A 26,754-nucleotide genomic window follows, 5' to 3' on the forward strand; every position below is an offset into this window, starting at 1 on the left:
CGTGCTGTAGTAGCACAGTGGTTAACGTAGGTTCACATCTCGTGAAATAAAAGATTTAATTTTAATTTCTAAATCTAACTAAAAGAATTTTTTTATTTCTAATACTTTGCCGCATCATTTTCATTATCGTACTGACTTTTGTGTTTTGTCTTATTTTTCATCCTATAATTCTTTTTTCTGTCTTGAGTTTGCTCGTAGAGGTCAGTTTTAATCGCCGTGAACAAAGCGACTGTGATTTTACTGCTGCCGTTGATTTTGAGAGCCGTTTTCTCGGATATACTGCACATCACGAGGTTCTGGCTAGGTCAGGGGTACAAAACGCGTCGCCTGCCGTAGTTCAGTCATTTGTTACTTACAATTAGCAGTCGACAAAGCATCTCGAATATCCTTAATAGCTCGCGGCAGCCGCTTCCAACTCTGTCCCGTTTTACACCATTAATGTCTTTTGTAAAGTGCCCCGCCGTGTTTGTGCGTCACCCAAAGAGATGGAGAATACATGTAGAGGCTGTGGGAGTTGTTCAGCGATCCCTGTAGTGCATGCCGTACTAACAGCCGCCACGTTTCGGGAAGTCATTCTGTGGTTGTTTTGAAAGTTACAGCGTTCGTGTATGGTTTGTAAGCTACACAGTTACTGAATTTCTTTGAGAATCGTGCCTTTCGTGTGCTCAGAGTATAAACGCGTGCTCTTAATTCCGAAAGAAAGCTTGAAAACTGATGTAAATATTTTTAAATACGTTCCGTAACTCTACTGTATTTTGTCTCTACAGTGGTGTGTTTGTTTAATTGTGAAACAAAACTTGGATGAAACAGGTCCTGCATGACAAATACTTTAAGTCATGCGACATCCCGACAATTGTGTGACGATGGAGAAGCGTAATAAAGGCTTGCCTGCCGTTGTGGCCGAGCGGTTCTAGGTGCTTCAGTCTGGAACCGCGCTGCTGCCACGGTCGCAGGTTAGAATCCTGCCTCGGGCATGGATGTCTGTGATGTCCTTAGGTTAGTTAGGTTTAAGTAGTTCTAAGTTTCTGATTTCATCCAACCCCATAAACAGAAATCTGAAGATGTAAGGTCAGGTGATCTTGGAGGCCAGTTAACAGCACCACCACGGCCAATCCAGCGATTAGGGTAGCTGCGGTTGAGATGGTCCCTCACACGTTAGGTAACTTGTGGAGGGGCACCGTCATGTTGAAAGTACATTCCAGTTTGCTTGGTTAAACGAATGTCTTCCACCAATTCCACAAATGAGTTTTCCAAGAAATGCAGGTACCTCTCTCCCGTCAATCGCTGATTGATAATAAATGGGCCTAGCAAAAGGTTACCGATCATGTCTCACCAAACATTTATGGCAAAACGAACTTGTAAATTGCTATCCATTGAAGCGTGTGTATTTTCCCGTGACCATCGATGATTATTGCGTGTGTTGTTTATTCCATGTCGTGAAAACTGGGCTTCGTCAGTGGGTAGTATAAATGGAAGCAAATGACTATTCTCAATTACCCAGTGACAGAATTGAAGTCGATGGGCATTGTCGCCAATGTGGAGATTTGGGACACACTGTATGTGAGCTGGCCGCTGTGGCCGAGTGGTTCTAGGCGCTTCAGTTCGGAACCGCGCTGCTGCCACGGTCGCAGGTTCGAATGTCTCGGGCATGGATGTGTGTGATGTCCTTAGGTTAGTTAGGTTTAAGTAGTTCTAAGTTCTAGGAGACTGATAACCTCAGATGTTAAGTCCCGTAGTGCTCAGAGCCATTTGAACGAATAAAGGCTTCCATCATTCTTCGTTAACATTTCTGGAACGCCAGGAGCATAAGATCGTAAGTTTTTTTGTGACTGGAAACTCAGTCGTTGGATGAAATTTAAAGTGACATACATATTTTTTGTATGATTCAGGTTTCAATGGTTCCAATAGCCATTACTGCAATTATTATTCTTGTTACTTTTTGGGAACTTTAAATGAAGTACGCTTTCACATTAGAAAGTAGGGATTACAGGCAGAAAGGCCCATAATTTCCTGCGAACAGGTAGTTACTTATTTCCAAAAAAATAACTTCAAATTATAGTAAGAGCCCTTTAAGTACAAACTATAAAGTGGAATTTACTCTGTCAAGCGATCTTGGTATCCATTTATACATGGACAGCCATTTTCCAAATTCTGGATCTACAACAGTTAGTTACATATTTCAACCATAACTGCAGATAATCGTGTGAATAAAGCAAAATGTGGAAAGTATAGCCGGTCGTTGTGGCCGAGCAGTTCTAGGCGATTCAGTCCGGAACCGCGTTGCTGCTACGGTCGCAGGTTCGAATCCTGCCGCGGGCATGGATGTGTGTGATGTCCTTAGGTTAGTTAGGTTTAAGTAGTTGTAAGTCTAGGGGACTGATGGTCTCAGGTGTCAAGTCCCATAGTGCTCAGAGCCATTTGAACCATTTGGAAAGTATAAATTAGCTGAGAGCCCCTCCCCCTTGAAATCTTGTTTTTGGTGACAGTCACCTGTAGCTAAGCGTAACGTTAACGTCCGCCCCTTATTTAACCGCATTTTGTCACGAGTAACGCATTTTTAGTCACAAAGGCTAATTCTGCGTGGTAGGTTCATGAAATGTGTATTTGGTAACGGATAAGTCTCAAAGAGTTTTGAGCATATTATGTACATATATCATAAATAAACCACCAAAAATGCAGGGGGCGGTTCTTTAACGTAATTCTGCAAAAACTGACTCTTCATTTAAGCAGAGTAATGTGATTCGTGAGAAAGACTAGGCAGTGAATTGGCTTTTATTTTAATAAACCTACAACGTCATAGCATATTCGACTGCCTGAATGGCTTTGATCGTAATATACCTGTTGTGTGGTGATGTTTCCTTGCTCAGTTTTTTTGGGACCATCCGACCGCCGTGTCATCCTCAGTGGAGGATGCGGATAGGAGGGGCATTGGGTCAGCACACCGCTCTCCCAGCGTTATGATGGTATTCTTGACCGAAGCCGTTACTATTCGGTCGAGTAGCTACTCAGTTGGTATCACGAGGCTGAGTGTGCCCCGAAAAATGGCAACAGCGCAGGGCGGCCTGGATGGTCACCCATCCAAGTGCCGACCACGCCCGACAGAGCTTAACTTCGGTGATCTCAGACGAACCCGTGTATCCACTGCGGCAAGGCCGTTTTCCTTGCTCAGTAACAAAGTTTTTGTTTTAATTGGACCCCCCTCCCCTCCCCTTAAAATCTTGGTTGTGGTGACTGACCTGTAGCTGCTAAACGCTATAGTTGCAGTTTCTTAACTTCCTTATATATACCTACCACGCTTTTCTCTTTCGACTTACACAAATGTGCCTGACGGTGGTACAATTACTTCATTCTGGACGCGGTGTTCCCTCTCTATGGTATTCTGTCTGTTTGGTGTCACCTGTAACCGAACAACAGCCGGCAGCCGTTGTGACAGTTTTGTAGCGGCGAGAGACAATCGAGCGTCGAGCAATTGTAATCAGATAAATGTTGACGGTGCTGGGACAGGAACCAGACACAAATTTACTTTCAGTTCCTTTATTCAAAGGGTACCGTTACCGGTTTCGAATCGTTGTGATTCATCCTCAGACGGTTTACACGCTTTCTTTATGACATGTGGTGTGTTTTTTACAGATTAATTGTCCTAAAATATAAATAATACATAATTATTAACATGCCACACACAGATGGTTGCGTTATAGATTTTCGTTGCATGTGACTTACGTGAAATGTGGAGTGTTTGTTTTCATAGCATTCATGGAACAGATGTGAATACATTCCCATTGCATTCTTATTGTTGCACACGTAAATTTTTCTCACTGAACACTTTAGATTTGTCACTGAGAAGATTTCTATCACGCACCACATATTTTCATACATACAAAGGGCTTACAAACATATGAGTATCAAAGATGCTATGATACACTCCTGGAAATTGAAATAAGAACACCGTGAATTCATTGTCCCAGGAAGGGGAAACTTTATTGACACATTCCTGGGGTCAGATACATCACATGATCACACTGACAGAACCACAGGCACATAGACACAGGCAACAGAGCATGCACAATGTCGGCACTAGTACAGTGTATATCCACCTTCCGCAGCAATGCAGGCTGCTATTCTCCCATGGAGACGATCGTAGAGATGCTGGATGTAGTCCAGTGGAACGGCTTGCCATGCCATTTCCACCTGGCGCCTCAGTTGGACCAGCGTTCGTGCTGGACGTGCAGACCGCGTGAGACGACGCTTCATCCAGTCCCAAACATGCTCAATGGGGGACAGATCCGGAGATCTTGCTGGCCAGGGTAGTTGACTTACACCTTCTAGAGCACGTTGGGTGGCACGGGATACATGCGGACGTGCATTGTCCTGTTGGAACAGCAAGTTCCCTTGCCGGTCTAGGAATGGTAGAACGATGGGTTCGATGACGGTTTGGATGTACCGTGCACTATTCAGTGTCCCCTCGACGATCACCAGTGGTGTACGGCCAGTGTAGGAGATCGCTCCCCACACCATGATGCCGGGTGTTGGCCCTGTGTGCCTCGGTCGTATGCAGTCCTGATTGTGGCGCTCACCTGCACGGCGCCAAACACGCATACGACCATCATTGGCACCAAGGCAGAAGCGACTCTCATCGCTGAAGACGACACGTCTCCATTCGTCCCTCCATTCACGCCTGTCGCGACACCACTGGAGGCGGGCTGCACGATGTAGGGGCGTGAGCGGAAGACGGCCTAACGGTGTGCGGGACCGTAGCCCAGCTTCATGGAGACGGTTGCGAATGGTCCTCGCCGATACCCCAGGAGCAACAGTGTCCCTAATTTGCTGGGAAGTGGCGGTGCGGTCCCCTACGGCACTGCGTAGGATCCTACGGTCTTGGCGAGCATCCGTGCGTCGCTGCGGTCCGGTCCCAGGTCGACGGGCACGTGCACCTTCCGCCGACCACTGGCGACAATATCTATGTACTGTGGAGACCTCACGCCCCACGTGTTGAGCAATTCGGCGGTACGTCCACCCGGCCTCCCGCATGCCCACTATACGCCCTCGCTCAAAGTCCGTCAACTGCACATACGGTTCACTTCCACGCTGTCGCGGCATGCTACCAGTGTTAAAGACTGCGATGGAGCTCCGTATGCCACGGCAAACTGGCTGACACTGACGGCGGCGGTGCACAAATGCTGCGCAGCTAGCGCCATTCGACGGCCAACACCGCGGTTCCTGGTGTGTCCGCTGTGCCGTGCGTGTGATCATTGCTTGTACAGCCCTCTCGCAGTGTCCGGAGCAAGTATGGTGGGTCTGACACACCGGTGTCAATGTGTTCTTTTTTCCATTTCCAGGAGTGTATATCGTAACATTTGACGATGATGTCCTGTGTTTGGAAGGGATCATACATTCATTCACGCAACTGTAATGCCTTTTACACTAGTACAGAGACATTGATTTTTTGAGTTGATATTGTTACATTATATATATATATATATATATATATATATATATATATATATATATATAATAGTACTCATATGTTTGTAAGCTCTTTGTATGTATCAAAATATGAGGTGCATGATAGAAATCTTCTCAGTGACAAATCTAAAGTGTTCAGTGAGAAAAATTTACGTATGCAACAATAAGAATGCAGTGGGAATGTTGGGAATGTATTTACATCTGTTGGATGAATGTTATGAAAACACTCCAAACGGACATTTCACGTAAGTCACATGCAACGAAAATCTGGACCGCAACCATCTGTGTGTGGCATGTTTATAATTATGTATTATTTATATTTTAGGACAATTAATCTGTAAAAAACACACCACATGTCATAAACAAAGCGCGTAAACCGTTTGAGGATGAATCACAACGATACGAAACCGGAACGGTAACCTTTGAATAAAGGAACTGAAAGTAATTTTTTGGCTGGTTCCTGTCCCAACAACATCAACATTTGTCTTCAAACAACAGCCATCATATGACGAAATTGCATTGAATGGTAATCAGAGTGCAATAGTTTCGAGCAGCCGTCGAGCCGCGCGGTTTGGTGTAGGCTGCGAACTGGAGGCGGCGGGGGAAGGAGTCCTTGCCCCCGCGCCACACCCCACGCGCGCCGCCTGCTGACGGGAATTAATCGCCGGCCGGCCTGCAGCCTGGGGCGGGCGGCGCTGACTCGCTGCGCCCGCGTCTGCGGCCGCGGCGGCGACCTTGCTGAGCCGCAGCCAGACAGGCGGCGCGCCGCTGCGGGCCGTCACGACGCGCCCGCCTCACCACTCGCCGGCGCGGCTACCTGCCGGCTACATTGTTGCGTCCCAGCCACGCTGCCAGTGCCACAATATTTACCGGTAATAGCGTCCGCCACAGCACTCGCGAAGGCGGCTACGTGCCGCTGCTACATTGTAGCGTTCCAGCTCCGGTGCCGCTGCCAGTGCGCACCGGCCACAATAATTTTCCAGTAATAACTTCGTGATGACCTCCGGAGATATAGCAGTGAAGCGGGTCTCTCGCTTTCCGAAGCACTGAGGCGCACTGAAACCTGTTCGAAAATGCCTGACTGATCGACGATAGACGGACTGGTACGTCGATGAGAGCGAGTGTGATTTTAGGTGGCTTACCACACCAGTTAACAGCAGAGATACGCCGCTGGCCATTAACCGTAAGATGCATATACAGGGCCTCCGAGGCCCTTGTACGTCTTCATTTTTAAAAAATTCTGTAATTTTTTTGTTTGATTTCAAACTGCTTTCCAGTAGACTTTCACTACCATTGTGACATTGCTCTTATCATGTCTCAACGAGATACCTTATTAAGTTTTTCGTATAATTGAATACGTTTACCCATACACCGTGAATGCATAAGCAGGGCTTCAGAAGCCCTCACACATTTATAAATTTTCTTTAGCCTATATTGTCTTCAACATTTGTTTGGGAGCAGTTATAATTCAACAATAATAACTATTATAACTCTACGAAGTCAGGAAGTCGTTTCTCAAAGTATTTGTATGGAGTGTAGCCATGTATGGAAGTGAAACGTGGACGATAAGTAGCTTAGACAAGAAGAGAATAGAAGCTTTCGAAATGTGGTGCTACAGAAGAATGCTGAAGATTAGATGGGTTGATCACATAACTAATGAGGAGGTATTGAATAGAATTGGGGAGAGGAGGAGCTTGTGGCACAACTTGACTAGATGAAGGGATCGGTTGGTAGGACATATTCTGAGACATCGAGGAATCACCAATTTAGTATTGGAGGGCAGCGTGGAGGGTAAAAATCGTAGAGGGAGACCAAGAGATGAATACACTAAGCAGATTCAGAAGGATGTAGGTTGCAGTAGGTACTGGGAGATGAAGTAGCTTGCTCAGGATAGAGTAGCATGGAGAGCTGCATCAAACCAGTCTCAGGACTGAAGACCACAACAACAACAACTCTACGAAGGGTGGAGTAGATCAAATGGACCAGAAAATTCGTTATTAGACCTGCAAGAGACAAACAAGAAGATGGCCATTTGCATTATGGATGAATATGATGGACGTCACATGTTGAAAACTAAGAAAAATGCAATTTTATGTGAACAATGAATAATAACTTTTTGTCAAAATATTGCCTATATACATAATATTGTGAATAATGGGTATGTTTTAATTGAAGAAATTGGTTGCAATAAATGTTATAAAATGTAAACTGCAACTTATAAGCGAATTAATAAAATTATTTGTATATGTTATATGTAAAAGGGTGTAACTAATAAAAATTCGCTCTTAGAGTTTTTTTAAAAAATTAATAAAATGTTAATCAGGCACACCAAATCCTGTTACTGTATCTTAGGAATCTTTCAATATGACAATAAATTTGACAGAAATAAATTTAACTCCAGAGAATGATTATATGAAAAGAGGAAAATTTTATATTATGGCAGGGCCTTGGAGTCCCTGCATATGGTTCATGCGTGTTTTCTCCACCATGCACCCTAGGGTTAAAGGCGGTATTACACAACACATCTGTCGTATACAGGGTGGTCCACTGTTAGTGACCGGGTCAAATATTTCACGAAATAAGCATCAAACGAAAAAAACTACGAGGAACGAAACTCGTCTAGCTTGAAGGGGGAAACCAGATGGAGCTATGGTTGGTCCTCTAGATGGCGCTGCCATAGGTCAAACTGATATCAACTGCGTTTTTTTTAAAATAGGAACCCCCATTTTTTATTACATATTCGTGTAGTACGTAAATAAATATGAATGTTTTAGTTGGACCACTTTTTTCGATTTGTGATAGATGGCGCTGTAACACTCGAAAACGTATAAGCACGTGGTATCACGTAACATTCTGCCAGTACGGACGGTATTTGCTTCGTGATACATTGATCATTCTTGAACCAAGTGTTAGCTATGATTAAGTTATGCTCTGTGCAAAATTACACCCGACGGCTTCCTCTTTCATTTCTCTCCCCCAATCCATGTTCACCTACTATGTCTCCTTCTCTCCCTTTTCCTACTCTCGAATTCCAGTCACCCATGACTATTAAATTTTCATCTCCCTTCACTACCTCAATAATTTCTTTTATCTCATCATACATTTCACCAATTTCTTCATCATCTGCAGAGCTACTTGGCATATAAACTTGTACTACTGTAGTAGGCATGGGCGTTCACTATGCTGTTGGTAGTAGCTTACCCGCACTCCTATTTTTTATTCATTATTAAACCTACTCCTGCATTACCCCTATTTGATTTTGTATTTATAACCCTGTATTCACCTCACCAAAAGCCTTTTCCTCCTGCCACCGAACTTCACTGATTCCCACTATATCTAACTTCAACCTATCCATTTCCCTTTTTAAACTTTCTAACACCCCTCCGTTGTGGTTGCACCTACGGTTCGGCCATCTGTATCTCTGAGGCACGCAAGCCTCCCCACCAACGGCAAGGTCCATGGTTCATGGGGGTAGGCGTGATACATTACCCGTGTTAAAATGGACTGTTTATCAATTGCGGATATCGTGTTGCTGTATGGCTATTGTGATCAAAATGCCCAACGGGCGTCTGCTATGTATGCTGCTCGGTATCCTGGACGACATCATGCAAGTGTCCGGACCGTTCGTCGGATAGTTACGTTATTTAAGGAAACAGGAAGTGTTCAGCCACATGTGAAACGTCAACGACCTGCAACAAATACGGATGCCCAAGTAGGTGTTTTAGCTGCTGTCGCACCTAATCAGCACATCAATAGCAGACAAATTGCGCGAGAATCGGGAATCTCAAAAACGTCGGTGTTGAGATCAACATCGATTGCACCCGTACCATATATCTATGCACCAGGGATTGCACGGCGACGACTTTGATCGTCGTGTACATTTCTGCCACTGGGCAGAAGAGAAATTACGGGACGATGACAGATTTTTTGCACGCGTTCTATTTTGCGACGAAGCGTCATTCACCAACAGCGGTAACGTAATCCGGCATAATATGCACTATTGGGCAACGGGAAATCCACGATGGCTGCGACAAGTGGAACATCAAAACGTGTTTGAAATGGCTCTGAGCACTAAGGGACTTAAAATCTGAGGTCATCAGTCCCCTAGAACTTAGAACTACTTAAACCTAACTAACCTAAGGACATCACACACATCCATGCCCGAGGCAGGATTCGGACCTGCGACCTAGCAGTCGCGGTGTTCAGAACTGAAACGCCTAGAACCGCACGGCCACCGCGGCCGGCGTGGAACATTAGCGACCTTGGCGGGTTAATGTATGGTGCGGCATTATGGGAAGAAGGATAATTGGCCCCCATTTTATGGATGGCAATCTAAATGGTGCAATCTGTGCTTATGTCCTACCTAATGTTCTACCGATGTTACTACAAGATGTTTCACTGCATGACATAATGGCGATGTACTTCCAACATGATGGATGTCCGACACATAGCTCACGTGGGGTTGAAGCGGTATTGAATAGCATATTTCATGACAGGTGGATTGGTCATCGAAGCACCATACCATGGCCCGCACGTTCACCGGATCTGACGTCCCCGAATTTCTTTCTGTGGGGAAAGTTGAAGGATATTTGCTATCGTGGTCCACCGACAACGCCTGACAACATGCGTCAGTGCATTGTCAATGCAGGTGCGAACATTATGGAACGCGAACTCCTCGTTATTGAGAGGAATGTCGTTACACGTATTACCAAATGCATTGAGGTTGACGGACATCATTTTGAGCATTTATCGCATTAATGTGGTATTTACAGGTAATCACGCTGTAACAGCATGCGTTCTCAGAAATGATAAGTTCACAAAGGTACATGTATCACATTGGAACAACCGAAATAAAATGTTCAAACGTACCTACGTTCTGTATTTTAATTTAAAAAACCTACCTGTTATCAACTGTTCGTCTAAAATTGTGAGCCATATGTTTGTGACTGTTACAGCGCCATCTACCACAAAGCGAAAAAAGTGGTCCAACTAAAACATTCATATTTCTTTACGTACTACACGAATATGTAATAAAAAAGGGGGTTCCTACTTAAAAAAAACGCAGTTGACATCCGTTTGACCTATGGCAGCGCCATCTAGCGGGCTAACCACAGCGCCACCTGGTTTCCCCCTTCAAGCTAGACAAGTTTCGTTCTTTGTAGTTTTTTCATTCGACGCTTATTTCGTGAGATATTTGGCACGGTCACGATCGGTGGACCACCCTCTATACTGATGTGACACAGGTCGTGGAATAGCGATAAGCACATATACAGGTGCCGGTAGTATCGCGTATACAAGCTACAAAAGGGCAGTGTATTGGTGGAGCTGTCATTTGTACTCATGTGAACATGTGATAAGGTTTCCGGCGTGATTATAGCCACACGTCGCGAAATACATACCTTGAACGCGGAATGGCTGTTGGAGCTAAAGGCTTTTAGGAAGTCGTTAGGGAATTCAATGTTCCGAGACCCACAGTGTCAAGGGTGTGTCGAGAACACAAAATTTCGGGTATTACCTCTCACCGCGAACAACGCAGTGGCCGACAGCCCAGCGGCGTCCGCGTGGTGCTCCCCATGCTAACAGACAAGCAAACTGTGTGAATAGCCGCGAAATCCAATGTAGGACGTACGACGAACATGCCCGTTAAGCCGTCGGCACACGGACCGTGCTGTCGAACGTTAACGTTGAGCGTGCTAAGTTCAACGAGCTGCCGAACGCTCAGGAACGATGCGACTTGTGCATACGGTACGTGGGCCCCGATGTGGTACACGCGATCGCAACGCACTACAGCGGCAGTTGAGGGATGTTTCTAGTTCATAAATCACATTGTTTACTCAACGGGTGCGTGTAAAATTCCCACGCTAGCTCTATTAAAAAACACTTTTCCTCCATCGTCAACGAAAAGGGAAGTACCATGTCCAATCAATAAGGAAACAGGCTTATAAAAGTTCCATTACTACCAGGCGTTACAAATTTGGAATAATAAGATAAACATTATTTCATCATTCCCAAGGTCAGTCTTAATTGATCACTGTTCCTACCCAGTAGCAGAATCTTTGCAACAAGTGAATTACGAAGCGTAAAGAAAAAAGAGCAAAATATTTTTATACAAGTAGCGCAAGCTGTCCTGTAGATTAAGCCAATCGAACAAAGTCACCGCTCAAAAAAAGGTAAACATATTTACATAAGATCAAATATTATAGTATATATTTATATTAAACTAATAATAAAGTATCAGAACCTAATAATAACGCGAATGTTATCAAAAAAATTTAGAAGTGTCAATAAGCGAACTATCGCCGCAACCAACAACTCAACGGAGGACAGTGACACAACTTATTTTATTTTTTTTTTTTTAATCTCATTTTGTTCGTTTTTGTTCGTTGTATCTGCTCGGGGCGAACGTCGGAAGACACCCATGTCAGTTCGTGGTTGATCCATTAACTCACTTTTTTTATTACAGAGGGCAGCTAACCCTCTGACCGAACAAGCTGAGTTACCGTGCCGGCTGACTACTCATTACGCTATACGAACTTCGCACTCCTAACATCAAAATGGTTCAAATGGCTCTGAGCATTATGGGACTTAACATCTATGGTCATCAGTCCCCTAGAACTTAGAATTACTTAAACCTAACTAACCTAAGGACATCACACAACACCCAGTCATCACGAGGCCTCCTTACATCTAATCATATTATGTTACCGCTTGCTGAAAACCTTAAGCGCAGTTATGTTACTAATTGAAATTTAATTGTAACAAATTGTACCAAGACCAATACGTTTTGTGCGGATCATCAGTGTGTAGCTGCCTTCAAATAGCCTACTCTCATAATACGCAAGTTACAATAATTATTTTGCTACGAATATGATGTTCCTCATTATTTTATTGGAACGAATCACACAGTTAACAACGCCAGTCGGCGATCTTTGGCGTTAATGGGCTGTGGCAGCAGACGACTGATGCGAGTGACTTTCGCCTGCAACTCGTCTCCTGGACTCGTGACCACATCATTCAGACACCAGACGACTGAAAAACCGTGACCTGGTCAGATGATTCCCGATTTCAAATGCTGGGAGCTGGTGGTATGGTTCGAGTGTAGCACAGACCCCACGAAGAGTTGGACCCAAGTTGTCAACAAGGCACTGTGCAAGTTGGTGGTGGCTCCGTAATGGTGTGGGCTTGTTTATATGGAATGGGCTGGATCCTCTGGATATTGGGCTGCTTGGAGACCATTTGCAGTCATTCACGGGTGTCATGCTCACAAACAACGATGGAATTTTTATGGATGACAAAGCGCCATGTCACTAGGCCACAATTTTTCGCGATTGGTTTGAAGAACGTTCTAGACAGTTCGAGTGAACGGTTTGGCCACCTAGATCGCATCGAACATTTGTGGGGCATAATCTAGAGGTCATTTTGTGCACAAAATCCTGCACCGGCAACATCGTCACAATTGTGGACGGCTATATAGGCAGCATGCCTGTCTTTCTGCATTCGAACGACTTGTCGAGTCCATGCCCCGTCGAGAAACCGCACTACTCCGGGCAAAAGGAGGTAACCCATGACTTTCATCACCTCACTGTACAAGTCAGTGCAACAACCTAAGCGTGTGTGGGACGGCTGATATTTTTGTAAATCTGCTATTTACTCATACTGAAGCTTCTAAGAGGTCTAGCTTGCCTGATTAGGAGTTATTGTTATCTTGTGCAGCAATAATGAAATTAATCGTACAAGCAAATGATTATCTATGTTTACGTTTCACAATATTTTAGAGATGGATGATGCAAACTATGCAGGATTTGCGCTGACAGTCCACCTTAGTCGTTAGGAGAAGGGCACAACGGTGAGGTAAAGACAAGAGTAGGAATTGGGTTCGGCCCGGCTGGGAAGAAGGGGGTGAAGGCACGGACATATACTCCCTGTTAATGAAGGGGTTGAAGCCCGAAGATCCCCATAAAATTAGAAATTTCATCATAATGGATGTGCCATGTCGATCATACATGACGGGCGTCGCGCAGGTGACACAGTGACGAAGGACGCTGTCTCACATTAGTGCGACCACAAAGACGCAAAACGGCTTTTACAGTCGACGCTGGCCGCAGCCGGTGCAACTGTTCTGACTCTTTTCGCTATTCTCTCACCACTGTCTTTCCTGGCAACCTGAAATAGTAAAAAAGATGCAGTCAAATCAAATACGTGCGGTACTTTCGCCAGTTAAGGTGAAACACACACATATCGAAAGTAAAACTATATACAGATTTACGTAAGACATATAATCTCAGCCGGCCGCGGTGGTCTAGCGGTTTTAGGCGCGCAGTCCGGAACCGCGCGACTGCTACGGTCGCAGGTTCGAATCCTGCCTCGGGCATGGATGTGTGTGATGTCCTTAGGTTAGTTGGGTTTAAGTAGTTCTAAGTTCTAGGGGACTGATGACCACAGATGTTAAGTCCCGCGAAAGGCAAAGGTTCCGAGTTCGAGTCTCGGTCCGGCACACAGTTTTAATCTGCTAGGAAGTTCCCTAGCAGCGCACACTCAGCTGCACAGTGAAAATCTCATTCTGGTTAAGTATTTCTCGTCTGCACATGCGCGGATCCTTGGCAGAATAGCTCGGTTCCTATATCCCCCCCTCCCCCCCCCCCCCCCCCCGGTGGATAAACCGTCTATTGAAATAGCAGCTTCATCCGTTCTGGCGCTAGGTGACACGCTATCTACAACTGACTTGTACACGTTATGGATATCGTGTTATACCGGCTTAAACCTGCAATACCAGAAAGTATACCACTGCGCTTACAGTACGACAGCAAAAAAACTTGATAAAATTTTCAGGCGTGTACAGAGTGCGGCATTTCACACTCAGACCTGACACCTCTGCCAACAACAAGGCTCTAACCGGGCTGGGCATCGGTAAAACTGAGCTTGGATGCCCGATACGGATACGTCATTCCAAGCTGCTTCAACTCAGTACGAGAGTTCATCAGACATAGTGGCTGGAAAGTGATGGAGTCTCTTGGCAACCCACGATCAGATATTTCCAGTGTGTAACAGATCTACTGAACGTTCTGGTCAGAGCAACAGCCCATCATTCTCTGTACTGAGTTAGGTCAGAGCTGCTCGGTCAACTTTCAGTCTTGACCTTATCCTGTTGAAGCTTGCAGTCACGGTGACCTCGAAGGTACGGTGCAACTATTGACCGTAACAAGTAAAAAATATGATTGCTTCAGTCCAAATTACGTTTTATGCGAATCAGAGTTGATCCCGTTAAGTTCCCAGTAGCACCTCAGATCATCTGTCAAGGTGCTACTGCATAACGTGATGCTGTGGGTTATGCAGGTGGACTCGTATTCTTCAGGTACACTTTGCGAATGTTCTTTCCACTCATTTTGCGTCTTCTACTGAAGGGTCACTTATGCAGAACATGTTTCGATGTATCAACAAGCGACGGTACGAAGATGAAGAATGCAAGAGTAGAGAAGGCTGTCAGACGACGTCAGCCAATAGTCCGCTGACTAGGACCCCACCGCGACAGGAGTGGTCTCTACAAGAAGAGAACATAAGCGCCGCTCCTGCCAGCCTCGGCCCCACAGTATTAGGACAGTACCAGACCAGGGCTCGAAGACCAGCACAGCATTATCATAGTACTAGCCGGGCCATAGAAAAGAGGACTACGATAGCCGTTATTAGTGATCCACAAACTATGTAACAAACTTGCATGAACATTGTATACAGGGTGTTTGGGGAGGAAAGGTCAAACAGTGATAAACAGTGATAGTATAAAACTTCCTGGCAGATCAAAACTGTGTGCCAGACCGAGACTCGAACTCGGGACCTTTGCCTTTCGCGGACAAGTGCTCTATCAACTGAGCTACCTAAGCACGACTCGCGCCCCCTCCTCACAGCTTTACTTCCACCAGTACCTCGTCTCCTACTTTCCGAACTTCACAGAAGCTCTCCTCCGAACCTTGCAGAACTAGCTCTCCTGAAACATAGGATATTGCGGGGTCATGGCTTAGCCACAGCCTGGGGGATGTTTCCAGAAATTCTCAATCTGCAGCGGAGTGTGCTCTGATGTCTTCGCAATATCCTTTCTCTAAGGAGTGCTAGTTCTGCAAGGTTCGCAGGAGAGTTACTGTAAAGTTTGGAAAGTATGAGACGAGGTACTGACAGAAGTAAAGCTGTGAGGAGGGGGCGTGAGTCGTGCTTGGGTAGCCCAGATAGTAGAGCACTTGCCCGGCAAAGGCAAAGGTCCCGAGTTCGAGTCTCGGTCCTGCACACAGTTTTGATCTGCCAGGAAGTTTCATATCAGCGCAGACTCCGCGGCCTAGTGAAAATCTAATTCTAGTGTTGGTATAAGTAATTCTGAACAAAAAATGTTATATGAACATTCGTCCGCCAATGCTTCGTTAGGGAGGTATGGGTATTGAAAGGAACTTTAATTCTGCAAAACTGATATGCAAAACGTGAATGTATATGCAATACAACTGGACCGTATCGTGATTTTTTTGAAATCAGTGTTACAGAGAAGTAAATTTATGTTACACATTTTTACATAATGTTTATTTACTTTGAATTTAGCACATAATGCATTACAACATGCATGTTACATGTATTCAGTTGAAAAAGACGTGCTACGTCTTTTACAAACTGCTTAAACACTATCGTACAGATGTTGTACAGTTCACAGAACAGGTTCGAATATCCCACCATGAACGTCAATGTCGTTTTGCGCTCTAGCGATAACATGTTGTGTTGCTTGTTCAGTTGCCTGTGGTTAGTTCCTAATCAATTCAGCAGCGTCCATGATGCGACGAAGCAGTTCATCTCGTGTATTTACCTTCACTTTGTGCACCTCTGATTTCACCCAACCCCATGAATAGAAATCTAAAGGCGTAAGGTCAGATGATCTTGAAGCCAGTTAATAGCACCGCCACTGACAATCCTGCGATTAGGGTAGCTGCGGTTGAGATAGTCCCCCATACGTAAGGTAACATGTAGTGGGGCACCGCCATGTTGAAAGTACATTCCAGTTCGCTTGGTTAAAGGAATGTCTTCCAACAGTTCAACAAATGAATTTTCCAAGAAATGCAGATACCTCTCTCCAGTCAATTGCTGATTGATAATAAATGGACCTTTCAAAAGGTTACCGATCATGCCGCACCAAACATTTACTGGGACTTTGCTCAACAGTTGCGATACTTTCTTCCTGTTCTTACAAAGTTTGTTGATGTACACGCTCGGACGAAAAATGTCTACTTGGTAGAGAGCCTGTTGCACGCAAAGTGATAAACACTTAGGTAAACACACTGCTATCAGGTAATCATCGAGTCGGAAAGGGCCTGTGGTATTCTTCTCTTGCAGCGGTTGCACTACCGTCGCAGAAGCCATAAACATACACCATATCGGCGTATTTCTCATTACTGTAGACGTGTGCCATTATTAGCAATGCTTGTATGAACACAGTTAACACCATACACTACACAGCTAAGCGATCCGCACTGTTTAAAATATTGGTTTTTCCTCCCCAAACAGCGTGTAAAGCAAAAGACTGACTTATTTGCATGTCGCCCATCGCTTGCGACACCGTTGTAAATTCAAAGTTAAGTATTGTCAGTCTACTTTATGGTAATAAAATCTATTAATGTGATTTGCTTGAATTGTATACCATTCCGAGAACGCAGCATCCTTTAGGCGCCATATAACAGGACACCATAGAACCTATCACTGGTATATGTCACCTTGAATGCAATAATGATGGCTATAAATAGTTAATACCATGCCAGAACTTTTTCTTTTGTTTCCAAGAGTACTATCACTGAATAATAATCATGCACAGCTGCAATAAAAATTATTAAATACAGGCAATTCTGCAGTCTGTATTCTCGATTGATAGCCAGTCGCAGACCAAAAAAACAAGGTAGTTCTTCCTTACAAGGTTGTGCCTTGGTCAGCCAGTGGAAAAAGAGGTACGTATCGTTTACAGTGGATAATCGCGATTCCATAGTTGTCGGTTAGTTGAGTTTACCCCATGTTGCACAACGTTGCAGTTTTCATATACCGCATCATTTCTCTGGAATAACTGTCTGCCAAGGAACCAGTACCATGTTTCAGATTTGGCAGGTCTCATTATAAGGCAAACTAACCAAGAATGTTGCACTAAGCCTGTATGACGATGTCGAATGCAATCTGACCGCGTCTGTTCTCCTCAGAGCGTCCAAACACTGATACGTCCCTCGTGATGCTACTTGCAGAACCGGGATACATCTGAAAAGACGACGTGATGCCACTCCTGTGTCCACTGGTCTCGCTGAGAAATCTGCCGCCGTGTCGGTGAAGGTCCACCAATCGTAGTATGTGATTCCTCTTACGTCGCCGTACTGTCCGTGTGAATGCACGTCTCATTGCAATCAAGTCAGTTTGCTGGCTGTACAATGACACACAGCTAAGCGGGCAATACATTTGATTTGTTTAATCAGTAGAGATTCGGTAACAGCAGAAACGGCCGCTCAGGAGAGATCACTAACTCCGAGTATGGAGTCACCAGAGTAACAAATCCATCAAGGACATTTTCGCCCTTCTAAAGCTCCTCAGTCGACTGTGAAGTGCAAATGCGAAGGAATAATTTCAGGTAAACGAAGACCAATCGGACCTAATATACTGACAAACAGGGACGCTCTAACATTGCAGAAGATGGTTGTAAAAAAGCACGTCAAATCGGCTTAAGCAATAACTCGTGGGATGACTGTGCATAGAGGGTTAAAAAGAATGGTGTGCAACGGTCGAGCAGCTTCCAATACGCCACACATTTCTGTAGTGAACGCTGAGCCGCGCTCGAATGGGAGTAAAGCGCGACGCCACAGTAGAGTGGACGTCTGGAAACGAGTGATTTGGAGCGAAGTATCACGCAGTACCCTGTGGCCATCCGATGGAAAGATTTGAATTTGGAAAATGCATGGAGAACATTCCGTGCCACCATGTGTGGTGCCAATAGTGAAATCTGGAGGAGATGGTGTTATGGAAGGTATTTTTCTTGGTTAGGATGTGTTCCCCGTATTGTGCTTAAGAAACGCTAAATTCCGGATGATATGAACACATTTTAGAGGACTGAACAGTTCGGGGACAATGACTGTTTTTTCAGCATGACAATGCACCTTGTCATGAAGCAGTACCTGCAAGGCAGCATTTTGTGGACAACATTCTTGAGATTGACTAGCCCGCTGAGAGCCTCTACCTGAACCCAATGGAACAGATTGGGGGTAAGTTACAACGACAGCTTCGTTTCATACATGAGTGTCTGAATCACTACCTCATCTAGTTTCGGCTCTTGAGGAACAATGGGCTCCCATTCTAACAGAAATTGAGACTCCTCATCCAACGAAAACCTCGATGTAACTTTTTCATTTTTTGCAACTCTGTTTCTGTAGACGCTAACTGCGAGCAAGCTACTCAGACAATTTTTGAGTTGCCAGTGTTTTGACAATAACAAATCCCAAATATCACAATTCACTGCACCACGGTAGTGGAAAAATCGAAACTGAAAGAATTTTCAGACGAGGAAATTCCGTTAATATGAGAAAACGAAGAAAAAATTCTTACAAAGGAACATATCTGAATAATTTTCGTTTTCTTGCCAACAATGTACTGTTTGCCTCTATTGCAGGAAAACTTCAACATCTAATGACAGAAATTAATAGAAAGAGTGTAAAAGTAACTTCAATATTAATTATAATAAGGCTGAAATAACGTATAATGACACATTGTGAAGTACAAACTAAAGATGACTCGATAGGAACGGTAGATGAGTTTCCGTAATTCAGGTAGATGAGGACAATAAATGGCTGGACGGAAAAAAAATTAATCAAAAGAGTAAACGTGACATGGAACGAATGAAACGTTCTCGGTTAACTTGCCGAGTCAAATTCGAATAAAACGCCAATGTTTCTGCGACTGTCACCATAATCGCCGGCCGGGGTGGCCGAGCGGTTCTAGGCGCCACAGTCAGGAACCGCGCGAACGCTACTGTCGCAGGTTCGAATCCTGCCTCGGGCAAGGATGTGTGTGATGTCCTTAGGTTAGTTAGGTTTAAGTAGTTCTAAGGTCTAGGGGACTGATGACCTCAGAAGTTAGGTCCCATAGTGTTCAGAGCCATTTGAACCATTTGTCACCATAATCGTCGTCTCATGCTAAGACTGGTTATCGTGAAACTGGCGAAGCTTCCTCTTTTATTCACAGAGGACGGCGTCTAAATGGCTAGGTTACGTCGTGATGCCGTCACGGAGACAGCGCGTTCAGAGGTGGCACCCTCTGTCGCGAAAGACCTCGTGGGCATGGCCTACAGTGTTTCTGGCAAACTGCATAGGTTTTTGAAAACAAAACTTCCGGTGCGTTTGAAGAATAAGCCTTAAAATGAGCGTTCGTTATTACTTTTGACCTATTGTGACTTGGACTTCTCGATTCGCCAATTCACACTTAAGTAGCTTGCAGTGCGTTCATGGAACCACCTTGAGACTATTTCTCCGCCGTTCCACTCTCGAACAGAGGGCGTGGAAAACGAACAGATTCCGTGTGAGCTCTGATTTCTCTTTTCTTATTACGATATTCGTCAGTCCTACGTAGCTGAATGTAAACGAAATGTTTTTGCTTTCGGAAGAGAAAATTGGTGAATCAAATTTCACGAAGTAATCCCGCTGCGACGAATAACGCCTGTGTTTTAATGGTTGCCATCGCAACTAGCGTATCGAGTCCGCAACACTATCTCCCCTGTTCCGCGAAAACTCAAAGTGAGCTTCCCTTCTTTGTTCTCTGTCAGCCGTATCTGGTAAGGATCCCAGTTCGCGCAACAATACTCGCAAGATGACAGACAACCGTAGTGCAGGCAGTCTCTTTAGTAGACCTGTTGCATCTTCTATGTGTCCTGCCAGTAAAATGCAGTCTTTGATTCGACTTCCCCCAACATTATCTATATGTTCGTTTCAATTTAAGTTGTTCATGATTGTAATCTCTAGGCTTTTACTTAAATTCACATCCTTTAGATTTGTATGATTTATCGTGTAACAGAAATTTGACGGATTCCTTTTAGTACTCATGTGGTTGTCTTCAGACTCTTCATTATTTAGAATCAATATCCACTTTTCGAACCATACGGATATCTTGTCGAAATCATTTTCAGTTGGTTTTGATCATCTGATGACTTTATTACACAGGAAAATGACAGCATCATCGGCAAAAAATCTGAGAGAATTAATCAGATTATCTCCTAAATCGTTTATATAGATTGAGAACAATAGGTGGCCCATAACACCTCGTTGGGGAACGCCAGGTATCAGTTATGTCACTTTCCGTCGATTACTGCGAACTGTGACTTTTCTCACAGGAAATAACGAATCCAGACGCACAACTGAGACGATTATCCATAGGCATACAATCTGATTAGAAGTCGCTTCTGAGGAGCGGTATCGAAAGTCTTCTGGAAATCTATAAATATGAAATCAATTTGAGATCACCTATCGAGAGCACCTATTACTTCGTGTGAATAAAGAGCTAGTTGTGTTTGACAAGAATGATATGTTCTGAATCAGTGCTCCGAGGTAATTCATAATGTTAGAGCATAGTATATATTCCAAAATCCCATAGCAAGTCGACACCAGCGGTTGGGGCTATATGTCATCGAATTGCTCCTACTTCCTTTCTTGAGTGTTGGTGTGACCTGCACAGCTTTGAACTCCTTAAAAATGGTTCAAATGGCTCTGAGCACTATGGGACTTAACTTCTGATGTCATTAGTCCCCTAGAACTTACAACTACTTAAACCTAACTAACCTAAGGACATCACACACATCCATGCCCGAGGCAGGATTCGAACCTGCGACTGTGGCGGTCGCGCGGTTCCAGACTGCAGCGCCTAGAGCCGCTCGGCCACTCCGGCCGGCTGAACTCCTTATACACAGATATTACGTCGAGCGATCATATATGCTTGCTAAGTATGGAGCTGTTTTATCAGAATACTCTGAAATGAACCTAATTGGTATACAGTCTGCTCTGAAAGACATGCGTTTATTAAATGATCTAAGTTGTTTCTCTACACTGAGAATATTACTTCTAACTTACTCATTTTGGTTGCCGTTAGCAGTTTGTGGGTGGCATTCTGTCGATCAATTTCCTGATGTGTAGGAATATGTACATTGAGGTGACAAAAGCGTTGGGACAGCGATAAGCCGACCGGTGTGGCCGAGCGGTTCTAAGCGCTTCAGTCCGGAACCGCGCAGCTTCTACGGTCGCAGGTTCGAATCCTGCCTCGGGCATGGATGTGTGTGATGTCCTTAGGTTCGTTAGGTTTCTAAGTACTAGGGGACTGATGACCTCAGCTGTTAAGTCCCATAGTGCTCAGAGCCATTTGAACCATTTGATAGCGATAAACACATGTACAGACGACCGTGGTATCGCGTACCTGAGGTACAAAAGGGCAGTGCATTGGCTGAGCTGCCATTTGTGATTCATGTGAAGAAGTTTACGACATGATTATTGCCGCACGACAGGAATTAACAGACTTTGAATGCGATTTGTTAGTTGCAGTTGGAGGTGTGGGGCATTCCATTTCGGAAATCGTTACGAAATTCATTATTACGAGATCTACAGCGCAAGATAGTGTGCCGAGAATACCAAATTTCAGCCGGCCGCGGTGGGCATGCGGTTCTAGGCGCTCTAGTCCGGAACCGCGCGACTGCTACGGTCGCAGGTTCGAATCCTGCCTCGGGCATGGATGTGTGTGATGTCCTTAGGTTAGTTAGGTTTAAGTAGTTCTAAGTTCTAGGGGACTGATGACCTCCGATGTTAAGTCCCATAGTGCTCAGAACCATTTGAACCATTTTTTACCAAATTTCAGGCATTACCTCTCACCACTGACAACGTAGTAGCCGACGGCCTTCACTTACCGACGAAGAGCAGTGCCGTTTGAGTAGAGTAGTCAGTGCTAATGCACGAGCAACATTGCGTCAAAAAAGCGCAGAAATCAATGTCATTACGATGAACTTATCAGTTAGGATAGCAAAATCTAGTGTTAATGGGCTACGGCAGCATAGTGCCTTTGCTGAAAGCACGACATCGCCTGCAGCGCCTCTCTTTATCTCGTGTCAATATCGACTGGACGCTAGGCGACTGGAAAATCGTGCGCTGGCCATATGAGTCCCGATTTCAGTTGGTAAGAGCTGACGGTAGGGTTCGAGCGTGGTGCAGATCCCACGAAACCATGGACACAGGTTGCCAACACGGCAATGTGCATCCTGGTGGTGGCTTCGTAATGGTGTGGACTGTGTTTACATGGAATGGACTGGGTCCTCTGGTCCAAATGAACCGATCATTGCCTGGAAGTGGTTGTGTTGGGGTACTTGGAGACCATTTGTTCGCAAACAACGATGGAAGACAATGAGAAATGTCACCGGACCGCAATTGTTTGTGTTTGGTTTGGAGAACATTCTGGATAATTTGAGCGAATGGTTTGGTCACCCGGATTGCGCGACGTGAATCCCATAGAACATTTATGGGACTTAATCTAGAGGTCAGTTCGTTCATAAAACCCTGCGCCGGCAACAATTTCGTAGTTATGGACGCCTACAGAGGCAGCATGGCTCAATATTTCTGCAGGGGACTTAGTTGCTGCACTACGTCGTGGAAAAGGAGGTCTTCACGATATAAGGAGGTAACCCATGACTTTCGTCACCTCAGAGCCATCAGCCTACTGCCTTGCTTCCATGGGACGCAGGATATAATGCGTGATAAGAGTGAGCTGAGTTTCGCACGACCTACATTTTCAAAATCCGCGCTCAAGGAAATTTATTATATTCGAACTTAGAATATGCTGATGAATTCTGCAGATATCCGACATTAAGGATATTGACCCGTAATTTTGCAGATTTGTTCTGTTACCCTTCCTATGTAGAGGAGTCACCTGGTCTTTTTTCCAATCGCTCAGCAGTTTGTGCTAGGGGGCGAAGGATTCGCAATAAATGCAAGCTAAGTAAAGGCTGTATGACGAAGAGTACTCTCTGTGAAACCAAACTGGGATTGTATCCGGACCTCGCGACTTACTTGTGTTCAGATTTTTCAGCTGCTTCTCAGCGGCGGGGTTGCCAGTTTCTTTGACCTCCATACGAGAGACTGTGCGACGGTCAACGATGTTATTGTTTCCAGGATCCTCCTACGTTAATGAGTTTTAAACGTGAAATTTAAAACCTTAGCTTACTGTCTTTTATTATCACACCATACCGGTCGAGGCCAGGCATAATATAATCCTTCGACCTACTTACTGATTTTACGTAGGGTCAGAATTTTCTCCGGTTCTCGGCAGGATCTCTCACTAAGATATGTCGGTTGAAGTTGTAGGTTTCCCACAGAGATCTTCTTATAGATGCACGAATTTCTCTTAACTTTTTCCTGCATACATTTACACAATCTTTTTGAACTAGAAAGCCACAATTTCCCACATTTTTCGTATTTTGTTATTAACCCTCATACTCGGCCCATATTCCTCAAGAACTCGATGTACAATCAATTTATTGTGCATAGTTCCCTAAGTTCACAGTATCGGAGCCAAATGATCGTCATTCATTGTCTATGGAAAAGGCTGACAAACTCCAGCATAACATCTCTCTTAGGCTACTTGATGGATTTATTAGTTTTGGGAATCTGGGCCACTGTGATGTCGTCAAGATGACTAATCCATGTCTATATACTGATACTGCTGATAGGGTCAGACCTGTTTGTAGTTCACTTAATTTCATTGAGTGTGGGTTACTGAACTAGCTACACAAGACAGTCTGCGGAAAGTGTGTTCAGAGTTATTTCACAAGACTATCTGTCCTTACCACCTGCAAAGGATCGATAGAAGTCCTGTCTATACTCGGTAGGTGAAAGTCGCCCCTGATATGGGATGATCGGTTTTTTTGTGCGCTATTGGGCATATACCTTCTTTGAATGATTTTACAACTGTTACGGCGAAATCGGGAAACAAGTAAAAACAATCGATGTTTAACCTGAATTCACCTAGGCCTGTTAATCGAGTCCAGGTAACTTCGCAGTCAGACTCAGTTCCTCTATATTCATCTATAGACATAATGCTGTTGTCGACTTCAATGAACATTCTCCCTTCTAAGGTTTCTAACTGATCTTTCCGATACACATTCGGTATCTCGTTAAGTATTTCCAAGTTTTCTACTTCGGGTTTCGCCTAGGTCTCACTTACGAGTATAATTTGGTCGCAACAACGTTGGAGGGCGCTAAATTCTGTAACTTTGTTTCGAATGCTTCGACAATTTAGCGCTAAAATTTTTGACATTCGATATTTCCGTGGTTTGTACGCTATCTTATTCCACTCTCTGCGTATCGATTGGCAAGCGTCCGTCAGCGGAATTCAAACTATTGTCTAGCCTAAAAAAGTCTTATCTGAACTCCACAAGTTCTCTGATACGCTTAGCCGGCCGCAGTGGCCGAGCGGTTCTAAGCGCTACAGTCTGGAACCGCGCGACCGCTACGGTCGCAGGTTCGAATCCTGCCTCGGGCATGGAGGTGTGTGATGTCCTTAGGTTAGTTAGGTTTAAGTAGTTCTAAGTTCTAGGGGAGTGATGACCTCAGAAGTTACGTCCCATAGTGCTCAGAGCCATTTGAACAATTTTTTTCTGATACCCGAGTTGTTGCTTCCACTGTATAGTGCACCCCTGATCTGTCAATGGGAATTGTACAACTCTCCCTGCATCGCTGACTGAGATTTCTACGTTTTCTGTACGTTCAAACCAAAAGAAATGAGAGCAGAAGTATGAACATAGTAAATATTCCACACATAGTTACTAAAACGAGAGGCTACGCCTCTTAAATACATAAAAACGCAAGGAATTTAATAATAAGCTACAAAAATCCACAGAAAAAGCTTAACAAGTAACTCCCGTTTACTTAGAACTGAATAATATGATACACAAACGAACTGTTCTTCTGCTGGTTCGCGTACAGAGGCTGGAACCAGACTGAAGGTAGCGGCAAGTTACACTTGAAACATCCCCTTAGAAAAATTAATGAATTACTTTGCTGATAAACCTGTTACGTTATTTGAATTTTAAACAGTTGAGCAGAACTGAACGTACTCAGACATTTCTCTCTTTACTTATTCTGATTAACACTAGACTGACACACAATTTTTTAGCGCAACGCAATCTGACTGTCAATAATCCCTACAAAAGAATGGCCCTGACGAACAATAACCTATACCTTTCATGAATCACTTACCACACAAAAATCTTCGTTGCTCGAACTACTGCAATACAGCGAGTGCCAATACTGCCAGCTAAATAAAAGATTCCAACTACTGAAGGCACTAACTACTGATAGGCATAGTTAGCAAATGAAAGATTTTGATAGAGAACAAACAATGTATTTACCTTAATAATATTCAAAAGTCATCGTATATATATCAATTCATGTACCAAGTATTACAAATTTACTCCTTCTGATGGACACACGTCCAGATGATCCGCTCTCAAAAGTATGCCATCCATCTCCCCACATCCAACACAGCTGGCGGCTCACCTCCAACACCGCAACGCTACGCGTTGTTCACATCAAACTGCCCAACACTACAAAAGCAAAAATTCCAACAATGCTTGCCGGCGAGTGTGGCCGAGCGGTTCTAGGCGCTTCAGTCTGGAACCGCGCGACCGCTACGGTCGCAGGTTCGAATCTTGCCTCGGGCATTGATGTGTGTGATGTCCTTAGGTTAGTTAGGTTTAAGTAGTTCTAAGTTCTAGGGGACTGATGACCTCAGATGTTAAGTCCCATAGTGCTCAGAGCCATTTTCCCAAGAATGCAAACCAGGCACAGACTGCACACAGCACAGTCAGTGATTTTCATACAGAGCGCTACGTGGCGTTACCAACATAAAACCCTAAGCAGCCTACTTACACACTGCCAAAATATTGTGTTCCGACTGTACACCTGAGAGAAATACTGCAGTAGATTCACTGCGACAGTATTCGGAAAGGGGGGGGGGGGGGAGGGGAGGTGGATAGTTACTGGGAAATGGGGACAACAGCACAGAACTAGATTTTAGTAGCAGCTAAGTAGCACTAGTACTGAATTACATTCCCGGTTGTGACAGGCGACACACCCACGCTGTGTCGCCAATGAAAATCGGATTTTAAGACGGCGAACTGTCTGTGACGTAATGCGGCGGCGACCGCCTGCTGATTGCATATTAGGAATGCGGGGCAGCGATAAACAGGCTAAAGTTAGAGCACAGGCGAGGTCGGGGTTG

The sequence above is a fragment of the Schistocerca americana genome, chromosome 5 (assembly GCF_021461395.2).
Source record: "Schistocerca americana isolate TAMUIC-IGC-003095 chromosome 5, iqSchAmer2.1, whole genome shotgun sequence".
Taxonomy (NCBI): domain Eukaryota; kingdom Metazoa; phylum Arthropoda; class Insecta; order Orthoptera; family Acrididae; genus Schistocerca; species Schistocerca americana.